The sequence below is a fragment of the Myxocyprinus asiaticus genome, chromosome 24, assembly GCF_019703515.2.
Source record: "Myxocyprinus asiaticus isolate MX2 ecotype Aquarium Trade chromosome 24, UBuf_Myxa_2, whole genome shotgun sequence".
In the NCBI taxonomy this organism is placed as follows: domain Eukaryota; kingdom Metazoa; phylum Chordata; class Actinopteri; order Cypriniformes; family Catostomidae; genus Myxocyprinus; species Myxocyprinus asiaticus.
Window position 1 is genome coordinate 27,948,746 of NC_059367.1, and position 14,833 is coordinate 27,963,578.

Consider the following 14,833-nt stretch of genomic DNA (forward strand, 5'->3'; position numbering starts at 1 on the left):
CTGACTTTATTGTTCCTGAACTGGATTCTGCTTCCTGAACTGTATTCTTCTTCCTAAACTGGACACTTCTTCCTGGGATGGAGTCTTCTTCCCTGCAGTGGAAGGAATTAGTTACTAATGTAGAAATTTATAGGCAAGACTGATGGCTCTATAACAATTGTGTTGACTCATTACTTCCCATTAGAAATACCACAATATGTTTCTACTACTGACAACACTACATAAAAGGGCAGTAGCATAGTACAATGGTACACACACTCACACACACACACACACACACACACAAGGGCATTATAAAGTCCCACCGCCCTGTGTTCTGTGTAACAGTGAATAAGCGCTATAAATAAACTTGAACTCTACAGAGTAATGTCTTTGTATTCAAGGTAAAAATTAATTAACAGTCTCACCTGGTAACAGTTGTTCTGACAGTCATACTCAATGAAGTCCCTGATGAACGATGCCACATGTGGATTGAGGGACTCATTCTTTCGTTGGACCATCTCGTCAGTCCTTCTGCTCACCTGGACCTTGGAAGCGCACTTACTCTGCTCTGGATTTATCCTTACAAAAATTCTGTAAATATAAAAGACATCATACATTACCCTAGCCAAGGAGAAAAACAGTGATAGTTTTGATTCTTACCCATATAGTGGTATTTGCTGCTCCATGGGAGTGTAATACATCCACCAAGTTCCTATCCTATCAAAAATGTTGTACTGTTTAAAAGTCTTACTCGTTGTTGCGTTTCGTTTTGCCTCGGCCCGCTTCAGTACTTGGTAACCCATGCCTCACGGTAGCTAGCAAGAGAAAAACAAGTGACAAGCTTTTCCAAACGGAGCTAGCTAGCACACCAACACTCACACATACACGCAGGCACACACACACACGATTCCAATTTAACTTATATCCAGTAATGTTACTCCTACACCAGACTGATGACGTTATCAACTAAATGTTGCCAGATAACAAAATCCATCAAAATGTCATGTGCAAATAGTTTCTTTTTGTAAATTATGCACACTAGCTTACTAGCTAAGGAGGGTGCCTCTCTCTACTTCTCTCTCCCAGTGCACTCGGGACACACACAAGTTAAACACACAGGTAACTTTATATGAGGAAACTGTGCTAAATTAACGTATCATTGCAAAATAATGAGCAAAGTTACCTTGCTGAAGTCAAAGGCTGAAGAAAGTGTGGAATCTTGTCAGTAAGCTCTTGCAACAAAATAGTGTGGAGAAAAGCAGGCGGCCATCAGCATATCGTTATACTCCCATCATTTGTATAACTGTTTACATTATAGAGGATATAAACATGTTGGGTCCTCCTCTGTCTGCGTGATAACTAAAACTAGAAAACCTCTGTGTTGGGAATAATGCAAAGTGTACCATCAGTAAAGGCAGATTATTGTTTCTACTGGTGAAAAAAAAAAAAAAAAAAAATTGTTTTTGTGATTCACAGAAAAAAAAAAAATAGTGTATTGTATGTATTTTAATGTTAGTACATAGTAGATAAAGACACCTAATATAAAGGGGGACCATAGCTGGTTCTTGCAAACACAAAATCAACATAAAAGGAGATACAGTAAGAGACTGAAACATTCTAGTTTCTAATGATATGTTGTCAAAACAAAGTGACACTACGGTGAGCTGTATGGCGATTCTACTGTTAGCAAATGTTCAAAACATGTTGATATCTGTCAAAAGCATCTGTGGTCTGCTTTATGCACAGATGATAATAAATATACAAACAAAATTGTGTTTACAGTGATGTGCTTAGAACTGAAGTATTTGGGGCAAGCGGTTTAAGAGCAGAAATGTGCAGCTCCTTTTTTTTTTTTTTTAAAGCACACCGCTCACATTAATTCTTCTCTACGAAATGCTGTTGTTGTTTTTTTTAGCTGAAAAGATAATGTTTTAGCAGTGTGGGTGTAAACAGTCCCATCCTGATATCCTTAAAGGGTTTACTGGCTTTACTTGGTCGTCATGTCAGGAATTGAAATACTGAATAAAACTTTGACAAGGTTAGTAAGCAATTTCATCATGCTAGTCTAATTTTAATATGTATAATAAGTATTGTGACTATACATTCAAAACAGTGTGCATTCTAATGTCTATTCTAGTGTCCTGCCCTGTAGACTTCAAATGTAAGTGAATTACTGTACTGTAAATGCAACTACTGCATCAGAATTATTTGTAGTTTTCTTAAATTATGCTTTTGTTGTTGATAGAGCTTAACTTGTATTGAACCCAAAACATCCCTTTAAATCTCTTCCTTCACAGTAAAAGAAAAAAATAAAATCATAATTTTATTGGAAAATTAATGTACTGTACTGTTTTAGTGCTACAGTAAAAAACAAACAAAAACAAACTGTTAATTGGTAAACTGGTGAAACATATACGGTGAAAAATTATATTAACAAGACAATATGAGTAATTGTATGGAAAATGATGTTATAATTGTGGTGAAAAACAATATTTGGCCATTCAAAGTCCTTGCAAGACCCATCACATTTTAATATATTTCACTGAAATAGTTTCTTCCTATTATCAGTTATGTACATTGGGGTGTAAGATGGCATATTAACACTATCATTAAATCTAAATAAAACTATAATATACATGTGAACTGTAAAATATACAGACATCAAAATTACTATTTGTAATGCCTTTAATGTTGTTACTGTACTGTTTTCTGTAAAATATTGGCAACCACAGTTCCCCCTTTCTGCCGTAAATTTAACAAAACATTATTACCATGTTTTTTAAATATGTTTTTAAAATTTAGTAGCTTTGTACCAGAAGTTGGTGTTATCCATTTCAAAATAAATTGATTATGCATAAAATGACACAATAATGCGTAAGAGCAGCTGTAGGAATTAGACCAGAAGCAGGCATGGCTTTAACAACTGTCATTGCCACGACCCATGTTCGCGTTTGCCATAACACAGTTACACATGTGCAGCATAACATTTACGACCGACTCCATCCAGCGTGGATTACAGTAAAATCAACCCAAACCTGGTTTCCCGACTACCCTCATCTGAAGACTCGCTCCCAGAACACAACACAAGAACGAAAAGCACATTATGAACACTGCCCCGTTATTTTATTATATTTTCTTCTCTTTGATTTAATTTATTTTTGCTTGGTTTTTTTTCTTGAGTGCCTTCTTCCTGCTTGTGAAAATGGGGTTTATATTGATGAGCTGGGCCCCAATATTGATTTCCCATCACTCCCGGTGTGGACATTTTCTGGTCTATTATACTACACTTGCAGCATATTCCCACAGCAGCTGTAAACTGGATATATGGACAACCTGACCTTGGCAATATGGAGATAATGAAATATCCTTAATGACCCTCTCACAAAGATTTTACAGGCAGCATTATAGACTGCCTGCCCATGTACAATAATAGCAAAGGCAACATTGGCATTCTCTTCTAAAAGCCCTACAAAAATCAGATGCTATAAGTACCCTCATAATACTTGTTTGAGTGTCCCAATATCACAGAACAAAGTTGTCTGTGAAGGATGGGTAAATACTGTAGGTCTAGGTTGTATGTTTATCATGTATATATATATACACTGGCGGCCAAAAATTTGGAATAATATACAGATTTTGCTGTTTCAGAATGAAATTGGTACTTTATTTCACCAAGTGGCATTCAACTGATCACAAAATATAGTCAGGACATGACTGATGTAAAAAACAGTACCATCACTATTTGAAAAAAGTCATTTTTGATCAAATCTAGACAGGCCCCATTTCCAGCAGCCATCACTCCAACACCTTATCCTTGAGTAATCATGATAAATTGCTAATTTGGTACTAGAAAATTGCATGGCATTATATCAAACACAACTGAAAGCTATTTGGTTCATTAAATGAAGCTTAACATTGTCTTTGTGTTTGTTTTTGAGTTGCCACAGTATGCAATAGAATGGTAAATCTTAAGGTCAATATTAGGTAAAAATGGCAAAAAAGAAACAGCTTTCTCTAGAAACTCGTCAGTCAATCATTGTTTTGAGGAATGAAGGCTATACAATTCTTGAAATTGCCAAAAAACTGAAGATTTCATACAAAGGTGTACACTACAGTCTTCAAAGACAAAGGACAACTGGCTCTAACAAGGACAGAAAGAGATGTGGACGGCCATATATACAACTAAACAAGAGATTAAGTACATCAGAGTCTCTAGTTAGACACCTCACATGTCCTCATCTGACAGCTTCATTGAATTCTACCCACTAAACACCCGTTTCATGTACAACAGTAAAGAGAAGGCTCAGGGGTGCAGGCCTTATGGGAAGAATTGCAAAGAAAAAGCCACTTTTGAAACAGAAAAACTAAAAGAAAAGGTTAGAGTGGGTAAAGACATTGGACAACAGATAATTGGAAAAGAGTGTTGTGGATCTTAACCCCATTGAGCTTTTATGGGATCAGCTAGACTGTAAGGTGTGTGAGAAGTGCCCGACAAGACAGCCACATCTATGACTAGTGCTACAGGAAGCGTGGGGTGAAATGTCACCTGAGTATCTGGACAAACTGACAGCTAGAATGCCAAGGATCTGCAAAGCTGTCATTGCTGCACCTGGAGAATTTTTTGATGAGAACTCTTTGAAGTAGTTTAAGGAGTTCTGATTTTTTTTTTTTTTTTTTTTTTTTTTTTTACATTGTAATAGTAATTTGTCATGTTATTAATGTCCTGACTATACATTGTGATCAGTTGAATGCCATTTTGGTGAATAAAAGTACTAATTTCTTTCCATAAGAGCAAAATCTGTACATTATTGCAAACTTTTGGCCACCAGTGTGTGTATATATACAGTGTGTGTGTGTGTGTGTGTGTGTGTGTGTGTGTGTGTGTGTGTATGTGTATATATATATATATATATATATATATATATATATATATATATATATATATATATACAGACAAATAGGTTGAGACTGGGGCTAGTTGTCACTTTTTACTCCAGTGAATAATTCTCAAGGTTTATTTTTTAAAATCAATTTCAGGAAACTACCAAGACAACTAGTATCCCCTGTGTGATAGGCTGGAAATACACATTTGTATAAATTGTAATAATATGTGCAAATGAAATGCCCTGGTTTTCAAAATTATACCTTATTCCTTAACAAGTATTGCTTGAAAAAACAGGAATGATAATGATAAGGTATCTCCGATCCCATTACCATCGGGAACCTCTGAATGAGCAGCATGTTGAACGTGTCTGTGTCTTGCTGTGCGAGTTGAAACTTCAGCATCGGGTGTATAGATCATTACATGTCTGACTGTCTGACAGGCCTCTTCACTGCTCTGTGCCTATGGAAGATAATCATCGGCAGAACCGGGTAACAATGAACTCGTTCCCGCACTCCAGTATTTCCAGGAGAGCACTTCAAACGCACCTCTTCTCCAAACACAAAAGAAGCCATCTCCTTTGATGTCACTGTCAAAGACAGAGTTTTGTTTCCTTAGCTTTGCAAAACTCCACCCCTTCTCTCTTTCTCGTTCTTCATCTCGGAGAGAAGTACAGAGCACGGTTTTGAATCGTGAGAAAAAGATTTTCACATGAAAAGCGCACCTGCGTTGTTGCCAAGGCTCCTGTATACTCCACCGAGACATAATCAAACAAATACTTCACTTTTAACGTGATCGTCAAAGGACTGCACGATCAACTCTGTCATAAAAAATTTACAGTTCAGTGAGAGAATGTTGTTTTTGAGACAATTAAACCTTCTGCTAATTACTCTCAGCATGTTATGTGTGGGGGGGAGGGGGTATTTGCCAGATTACTGCTGCTGAATTTTCACTTCTTTTGATGGTAATGACAAGGAAAGCCAATTAATAGCGACAGCTGACTGAGAAAGTCAGAATGCATGTAGGCCTATCCCCTCAGAAGATCCAGTGGTGTTACCATCACAAACAGCAGACAGATCCTCAGTGAAGAGGATCGACACCAGATATGGCTGCCATGTAATGACTTTTATCGCAGTAGATAAGCCACTGAAGAACTGGGGTCCATAATTAATACAGTTACTTGCCATTTGGCTAATAACATTATTAGTAATTGCAACAAGCATTGTTTAAAACACATTTTAAGAATCATAATCTGACTCTTGCTGTTGTAAGTGATGTGCATGATTCAAATCAAAGACAGACAGACTATATTCTAAAAAATAAAATGTCGCGACTCACACTTCTAACAATTTTTACCTCAGCTCAGTGGAAAATTTACCATCATACGTTGTGGTAACATTTGACACTAAAGTCCGCTTTGTAAAGGGTTTATAAAAGGGTTCATTAATGACTAATGTCTCATCAACACATGCATTATAAATCTATGCATATGCAGTTATAACAACATGAATAAAAAGTGTGACTTTCATGTGATACTTGCCAAACAGTGAGCCAATTTATCTCACATGTAATAAATGCTTAATAAAGGCACTTATTTTAATCAAAATCATGAAATGTCATAATTCATGATTTATGTCATGATGCAGCAAAAATAGATGAATAGAGAATAAAAAGTGCTGTGTTTGTATTCATTACTCTTATATCTTGACTCCTGTCACTTTGCTTGTCAAATTGATTACAAAAGAATGCCGCTACATATCTACATATCAAAGTTGGAATATCTTAGCCAAACACATTTCAGATCTTCATGCTTATCCACAGCAATAATGTATACCTGTAACTTTGATTTCTCTTGCTTATCAAAATTATATCTATATTTTTTTTTTATTTCCCTTAGTGTTATTGGTCATTTATGAATTAAGTAACAGTATCTGTACCTTGTACTGTAAGTCTTGATGTAAGGTGGATTTACAAACTTACAGTATGTAACAACCTTAAATAAATGTACCATAATGCAAGCTGGACATCCATGGCCTGTTTAATAAAGTTAGCTGTGAACCATTTACTGTATTTATGACTTACCAACATTAGTAAGCTATGAAAGTGTACCTTAATGTAAAGTGGACATCTGTGAACCATTTATTAATGACTTACCAACATTGATATGAACCCTAACCCTAACCCTTACCCTTTCCTGAGGTCTTAAACACAACACATTTTAATCTTACTATAGTAGTCTGTTTTTGAATCATCATTACATAAATCATCAATTATTACATTTCATTATTTTGATTAAAATAAGTATTAATAAGTACCTTTATTATGCATTAATAGCATTTGAGTTTAAATTGGCTTACTGTAAGGCAAGTATGGGATGAAAGTCACCCTTATTACTAATGTTGTTATAACTATGTATAAATAATTTACGATGCATTTGTAGTTAAGTTATTAGTCATTAATTAACCTGTTTATACACCCTTTACAAAGGGAACCTTAATGTAAAGTGTTACCAAAGTTTTTTTTTTTTTTTCTCCATTGCAAAAAGATTAAGTTTTATTTGAGAAATCAGACAATAAATTATCAATCAATAAGCGTGTTTACATGCACAATCTTACATCATTTATGATTAATAAGCCGACAATGCACAGGTCATGTAAGCACCTTAAAGCTTGTTCTTTTATCAGGGTAAGGTTATAAACTGTTTAACCCTCAGAGACCCAAGCATAGAGACTAGGGGTGTAATGTTCCAATTTTCATGGTTTGGTATGTATCACGATTTTAGGGTCATGGTTTCGGTACGGTTCGGTATTTTTTATGTTCAGGGGGATAAAAAGAATATTACTGCCAAATCCAAAGTAAAAATATTCTATTTGGTAACAAACACTTCAAGAGATTTGCCCTCACTACAAATCACCATAGTTTTACAACAGTAACCATAGTTTAAACATTGTATTTTTAGTTAAATCATAGCAACCACAAAATTAACATGGTTACTGTCATGGTTACAATATTATAGTAAAATCAAGGTTACCATATGAAAACTACAGTATTACTGTTGTAAAACAATGGTTAATTGTATCAAAACTATGATTTCAGCCAAGAAAACAATGGTGACAGCAGTCATTGTTACTTCAGTCATGGCTACTACAATATTACTATAGTAAAACCATGGTTAATTTGAGTTGGTCTTTAACAAAAAAAAAAACAAAAAAAAAAACAAACAATTTCTCTAATTACTAACTCAACATTTTCAAATAATACCTGCATTATTACGCTACATGCATCAACATAAAGTGCATTTCAAACTCAACTCAATGTATATTCAATGTTCAGAATCTGTACATCTCTATAGAAGAAATAAACTTGCTATTAAAATTAATATGAGAAAAGATGTCGTTAAGGCAACTTGAGTATTTTAATCATACATGGAAATCCCACATCTTCATCAATGGAGTAAGGGCAACATAACTTTTGCAATGAACACCCCAAGCGCTTTAGTTCTTGTTTCATGTCTGTCTGAACTAGCACTGAGAGCCTGCTTAAAGACGGAAAGGAGTGTGTCTGTGTGCACCTCGCGCTATATGTCCTCAGGTAATGTCAGCGTAAATAGCTAATCAAATATCGGTGTATTACCAGTATACGGCACTCGCGTCGAGCAATGTCTGCAAACAGTGCCTGTGTTGTAAATGTTTTTTGACCATCGCTGTTGTAATTGATTGCATAAAGAAAAAGTTCCCAGACAGGAGACTTAAATGATGCAGGAGCTTCTCTCTTGCGGCTTGTTTTCTCCGCTTGCCATTTTGCCAACTAACACCTGCAGAACTGTGATGTCATCAACATCAGCACTTTATTTCTTCGCCAAACTGTATGATCCAGGTGCGTTATTAAACTAGAGATGAACCACGGAGCAAATGATTACCGAACCATGGTTGGCATGGTTGTTTTTTTACCGAGAACCATTACACCACTAATAGAGTCTGATTATATATACTATATATATATATATATATATATATATATATATATATATATATATATATATATATATATATATATTATTTTTATTTTTATTTATTTATGTATTTATTTTTCTCCTTGAACATGTTTTTTAGAAAGCTAATGATTATAAAAATATAGATTTTTAAGCATATTTTGTTTTGGGGTGAATTTTGTGGGACTTCAGATTACAATGGCAGTCTATGTGAAAATCTTGAGGTGATTATTGTGTAACTTTATCAAACTGTGACTTTTTTCCCCACCAAAATTGTTGTTGTGATGCCATTCAGAGTGTCTGCTTCTGTTGTGTAATTTTTCTTTAATAATTTTCAGTGAAAAATAGGTATCGTTTAATTGCATGAATAAGCCGATCAGCACACCATTTATTTTTATTTATATATATATATATATATATATATATATATATATATATATATATATTTTTTTTTTTTTCTTTTTTTTTTTTTTTTTTTTTCCTCATTACACCATTTTTATATATTTATATTTCTAAGGTTAACCAGTGTTCTTACCGGCTTATCTAGTGTTTACCTTACAATTTACGTTTTGACATCAAAAGCAGAGAATAATCAGATGGTTTCAAATGTCATGTAAATGTTATAGTCCTGTCACTCTATCAGTCTGGGTTTTTGTCTGACAGGACCAGGGCCGTAGCAAGGTAGTCTGGGCCCCCTGAGTGCATCTTGCTTTGGGCACCTTTCCTATTAAAAAATACAGTTTAGAATTTGTTGTGGGGCCCCCTGGAACTTTGGGGCCCTAGAATCGTTACCACCTTTCACCCCACAAGCTATGGCCCTAGACAGAACCTTGGCATCATCGTCCCATGTCTGTCTTGTGTTTTGTTGTCTGTCTTTGTGTGAGCGGATGGTTTCGGTTGTATTCCCTGCCATGCACTCTTTGGTCTGTCTTGTTTCATGTCTGGAGCATGGGGTCTGGATCCTGAATTCCTGTCTGGTTCGGTTTCAGTCTGTGTCGGGATTCGGATACTAATGCTCCATGTTCTGTCTGTTATTGATTTTGGTGCATTGCACTAATGTCATCTTGGCGGCATGCACTCATGTCAATAGTTTATGTCTGTCTCTCGCGGGTCGCGAGCTGTCTTCACGTTGTGCTGAGGTTCAGTCACTTCGGTCTGAGATTTTGGGTTTGTGTGTGTCCGAACTCTCACACAGGTGTCCTGTCTTGTTTTTGTCACTTGATGCGTGCATCGTGTGGCGTTTGCATCACAACGTATGCTCAAGTTTCCTTTAATGTGAGAATGCGTGGCATCGCTTTGTTTAGCGTTGTTACTCATTCTCTCATCTTGTATGTCGGTTGGCATGGGCATATATTGCCTTATTGTCTTGGCGATGTGCTCTCATGCCATTCGGGTGTTTTGTTGTCTTGTGAGAGCATGTGGCTTTGTTTTGTTTCTGTATTGCCACATGTCTCTCTGTCTTATGTCATACCCCACCTCCTTGTTTGCCCATTATTAGTTTATTAGTAACACCTGCCCTGTCTTGTTAACCTGTTGATTTTTCTCCCTGTTTTAGTCTCCTTGTGTTTGCTGTCCAGTGCCAGTTCGTGTTGTTTCCAGTCTTGTTTGTTCTCCCTTGTCGGCTCTGCCAGTCAGTCTTGTTACCTTTCCCCTGGTTCCTGTTTTCCAGTCCGGTCGGTCCTGTTCCTTGTTTCCCCTGTCCAGCCTGGATTATTAACTTTTAGTATTTAAGTTTTTCACCTTCGGGGTAGTTTGTGTTTATTTTTCCCCCTCGTGGGAGTTTCAGCTTGTTTTTGCTCCTTTTGTTGTATTAAATACATTTCCTTTTATTTTTCAACTCTGCATTTGGGTCCTGCCTCTGCATTCCTGACAGTAAAACATGGTTTTATTGCTTTGTCAGATTTTTTGGAATAAGCAGATTTTTGGTAGTTATTAGTGTATTGCTGTGCATGTAAACATGCTCAATCAATCAATCAATCAATCAATCAGTCAGGTCATGAAACTGTATTTTGCTTGTTTTCTTAATGCGAGGAATATTCTACAAATGTTTCGCTACATGAAGCTTTGAAGAAGAAGGGGGAAAAAACAGTCTGACGATGCATGTATGGCTGGGACATTTTCTCAATTCACCCACCATTAGCAGGTGTGATCAAATGTTTATTCTGGGCCTTGTGAAGAAGAAGGAGTGGTGGATGAGATATAAGTAAAAAAGAGATATGGTAGCGGAAGAGGTAGTAGATTAATTGATTCTTTCAGCTGTGATTTAGGATGAAAGAAGAGGTTTTGGGAGGCAATGGCATTCAGATTGCATGGGTGCCATGTTCTTGCTGATGTCGATATTACGGTGAGTACTGTGTTCAGCCCAGCGGGCAGGATGAGTCTCTGCTAAACTGGGTATTATCTCAGAGCAGTATTGTACAAAAAATAGCTCAGATTAATTAAATGCTTTGAAAAGGTCTTCTCAGTTTCCAATGCTTAAATAGTGACTCTTAAAATACACACTTTTAAATGTGGACGTGCCCATGACTCCAAAGATTTTGCTCCCAAACAGTTCTCATTAGTCTGTACGACACACACTTTCACCTCCATTTCTCTCATTCCGCTTCCCCCCCAACCCTCAATCCTTCTCTCTCACCATGTTTTGAGCACAAAACAGCCCGCTGCTGATATTAGAGAGATCACATATCGGCCTGCTGACATATTTCAAATGTATCACAGATTAATAGCATATCACTGTGAGAGATCTACAAAAACCATTAGTAAGCCTGACACTTTGACGTCAGATTTTTAAAAATTCCCAAGTAATCTTTTTGATTTATGAAAGTGTGTCCAGGTTCATCGAGAGTGATTTCAGATTTATCACGTCCTGGTTAGAATTATTAATGATTTTCAATTTGTAAATCTGATACTGCCGGTGTCCGTGGGAGCTCGCTTGAATCAGTAAGAGCTGACACCGGGGTCTGCTGCTTGTTCCTGGAGCGTCGATTACTTTATCAAACTATCGCCCGCATTGATTTACATTTCACTTCTATTCTGCCATCTCTACATTTCTCCAACCTTTCCATCGCTCTCCTCGCTCGCTCTTTCATTCATCCACCCACCACCTCAGTGTACTCTGCTCTCTACTCCTCTCTTGTGCTGTAATTTAATTGTATCTCCAAGTCTGTAATGTCAAATGTCATTCTTCAGAGTCTTGGTGATAAAGACTGGCTTTTAAATTCTTTGGGCATATAATAATAAAGATTTCCTAATGAACAAACTCTACTCATATGCATACACATTCATAGGTAACAGATAATTGTACAGATTAGGAATGTATTTCAATGAAATTATTTAATTGAAGCATTTAACATAAATTGACTGCAGTGTAAAAAAATGTCTGTAATTTTAATGGTAAAAGACTGTAAAGATGCTACAGTAAAAAAAACTTAATTGGTTTATGGGTAGTTACCTTAAAATATACGGTAACATTTTTAAAATATATTTAAAAAGACAATACATGTAAAAAGCAGAGGTGGGTAGAGTAGTCAAAAACGTCCTGGTCACTCTGTTCCCTGATGGAGGGAACGAGATGTTGTGTCGATGTAGTGACAATAGGGGTCACTCTTGGGAGCCCAAAACACCTCTGATCTTTGAAAAAAGGTAACCTCCCCCAATGCTGTTATGAGTGTCGAACGGCCCTTTGGGGACAAGTAGATTGCCCAAAAGATAGAGACAGGCTAGCCCAGTCGTGGCCTCTAATCTTTTTTTTCTCTCCCCCAAAAAAGAGTGAAATTTGTTAACCGACTGGGGCCACCAGGTCTACGTCGGGGTTGGGGGTCACGGGGTGTCACTCCCAAGGGAAAGACACTGCGGAGACCACACCCCTTCCAGAGGGAAGGGGGGGGGGGGGGTATTTTGAGTGGAAATACGTCACATGGTCTTGCCGAGCTTTGTTGGAAGTATGTCATGTGGAGAAGTCCCATGGTAGGTCCTACCCTATGGAGGAGGAGTTTCTACAAACATGGTGACTGGGGTAGAGGGGCCTCTACCCAAGGAAGACGTAGTTTATCAACAGGAAAACGAATTAGCGGAAGATATACGTTGCATGGGGTTACCTATGGGGAACCAACACATGCGGAGCACCTACCTCAGTACAGGGCTTAGTTAGCACACGTACTGAACCGGCAGCAAGTTTCTCCACAAACTGGTCTGCCACAGGGCTCGGAGGAAATCATCCAGGGAACACAGTTTGTGAACACTACTGGGAGTCAACAGCGCATGTCTTCAGCTCGGGGGAGGTGAAAGGTGCTATGCGCAAACGATACACCCGGCCAGCTGTCCCGGACTTACCTACTTGTGCCTGCCACTACACGGGACGAAACCGGTTCCACCCGGAGACTGTAGAACTTCGCAAAGGTTTTGGGTGTTGCCCAGCCCGCTGCTCTGCAAATGTCTGTTAGAGAGGCGCCACTGGTCAAGGCCCAGGAGGCCGCCACACTCCTAGTAGAATGGGCTCGTAGCCCTACTGGGGGCGGCACGTCCTGAGCATGATATGCCATTGTTATGGCATCAATGACCCAGTGGGCGATCCTTTGCTTGGAGATAGCGCTTCCTTTCCGCTGTCCACCAAAGCAGACAAAGAGCTGCTCAGAGACTCTAAAGCTCTGCGTGCGATCCAAATAGATGCGTAAAGTGTGCACTGGACACAGCAACGTCAGGGCTGGGTCTGCCTCCTCCTGGGGCAGCGCTTGCAGGTTCACCACCTGATCCCTAAAAGGGGTTGTGGAAACCTTGGGCACATAGCTCGGTCGGGGTCCCAGGATCACGTGAGAGTAGCCCAGACCAAACTCCAGGCACGTTTCGCTGACAGATAACACTTGATGGAAGTGAGCGCAGTTAGGAGGGCAGTCTTCAAAGAGAGTGCCTTAAGCTCAGCTGACTACAGGGGCTCAAAGGGGGCTCTCTGTAGACCCTGAAGAACTACAGAGAGGTCCCATGAGGTAATGCTGACAGGAGGAGATGGTGGGCGAGTTGTGACATACAACGGGAGTGTAAACCAACTTGACAGTTGATGTATGCCACCATTGCCATGTTGTCTGTCTGACCTAACACATGCTTGCCCTGGATCAACGGCCGAAACCTCCGCAGGGCGAGCAGAATTGCCAACAACTCGAGGCAGTTGATGTTCCAACGTAGCCGCGGGCCCGTCCAGGAGCCGGCGGCTGTGTGCCCGTTGCATACAGCGCCCAAGCCCATTTTGGAGGCGTCTGTCATAAACACGACGCACCTGGAGACCTGCTCTAGGGGAACGCCTGCCCATAGAAATGTGAGGTCGGTCCAAGGGCTGAACAGGCGGTGACAGTCCGGCATGATGGCCACGCAATGTGTCCCGTGGCACCATGCCCATCTCGGGACTCGAGTCTGGAGCCAGTGCTGAAGCAGTCTCATATGCATCAACCCGAGCGGTGTGGTCTCCGCTGAGGATGCCATATGCCCCATGAGCCTCTGAAACAGTTTCAGTGAAAGCACTGTCTTCTGTCTGAATGCCTTCAAACAGGTCAGCACTGACTGTGCGCGCTTGTTTGTGAGGCACGCCATCATCGAGACTGAGTCCAATTCCAAGCCGAGAAAAGAGATGCTCTGAACCGGAAGGAGCTTGCTCTTTCCCCAGTCGACCCGAAGCCCTAGTCGGCTGAGGTGCGAGAGCACCAGGTCCCTGTGTGCACACAACATATCCCGAGAGTGAGCTAGGATTAGCCAATCATCGAGATAGTTGAGGATGTGAGTGCCCACTTCCCTTAACGGGGCAAGGGCTGCCTCTGCGACCTTTGTGAAGATGCGAGGGGACAAGGACAGACCGAAAGGGAGAACCTTGTACTGATACGCCCAACCCTCGAATGCAAACCACAGGGAGGGTCTGTGTCGAGGTAGAATCAAGACGTAGAAGTATGCGTCCTTCAGGTCTACCGCCGCGAACCAATCTTGATGCCGGACGC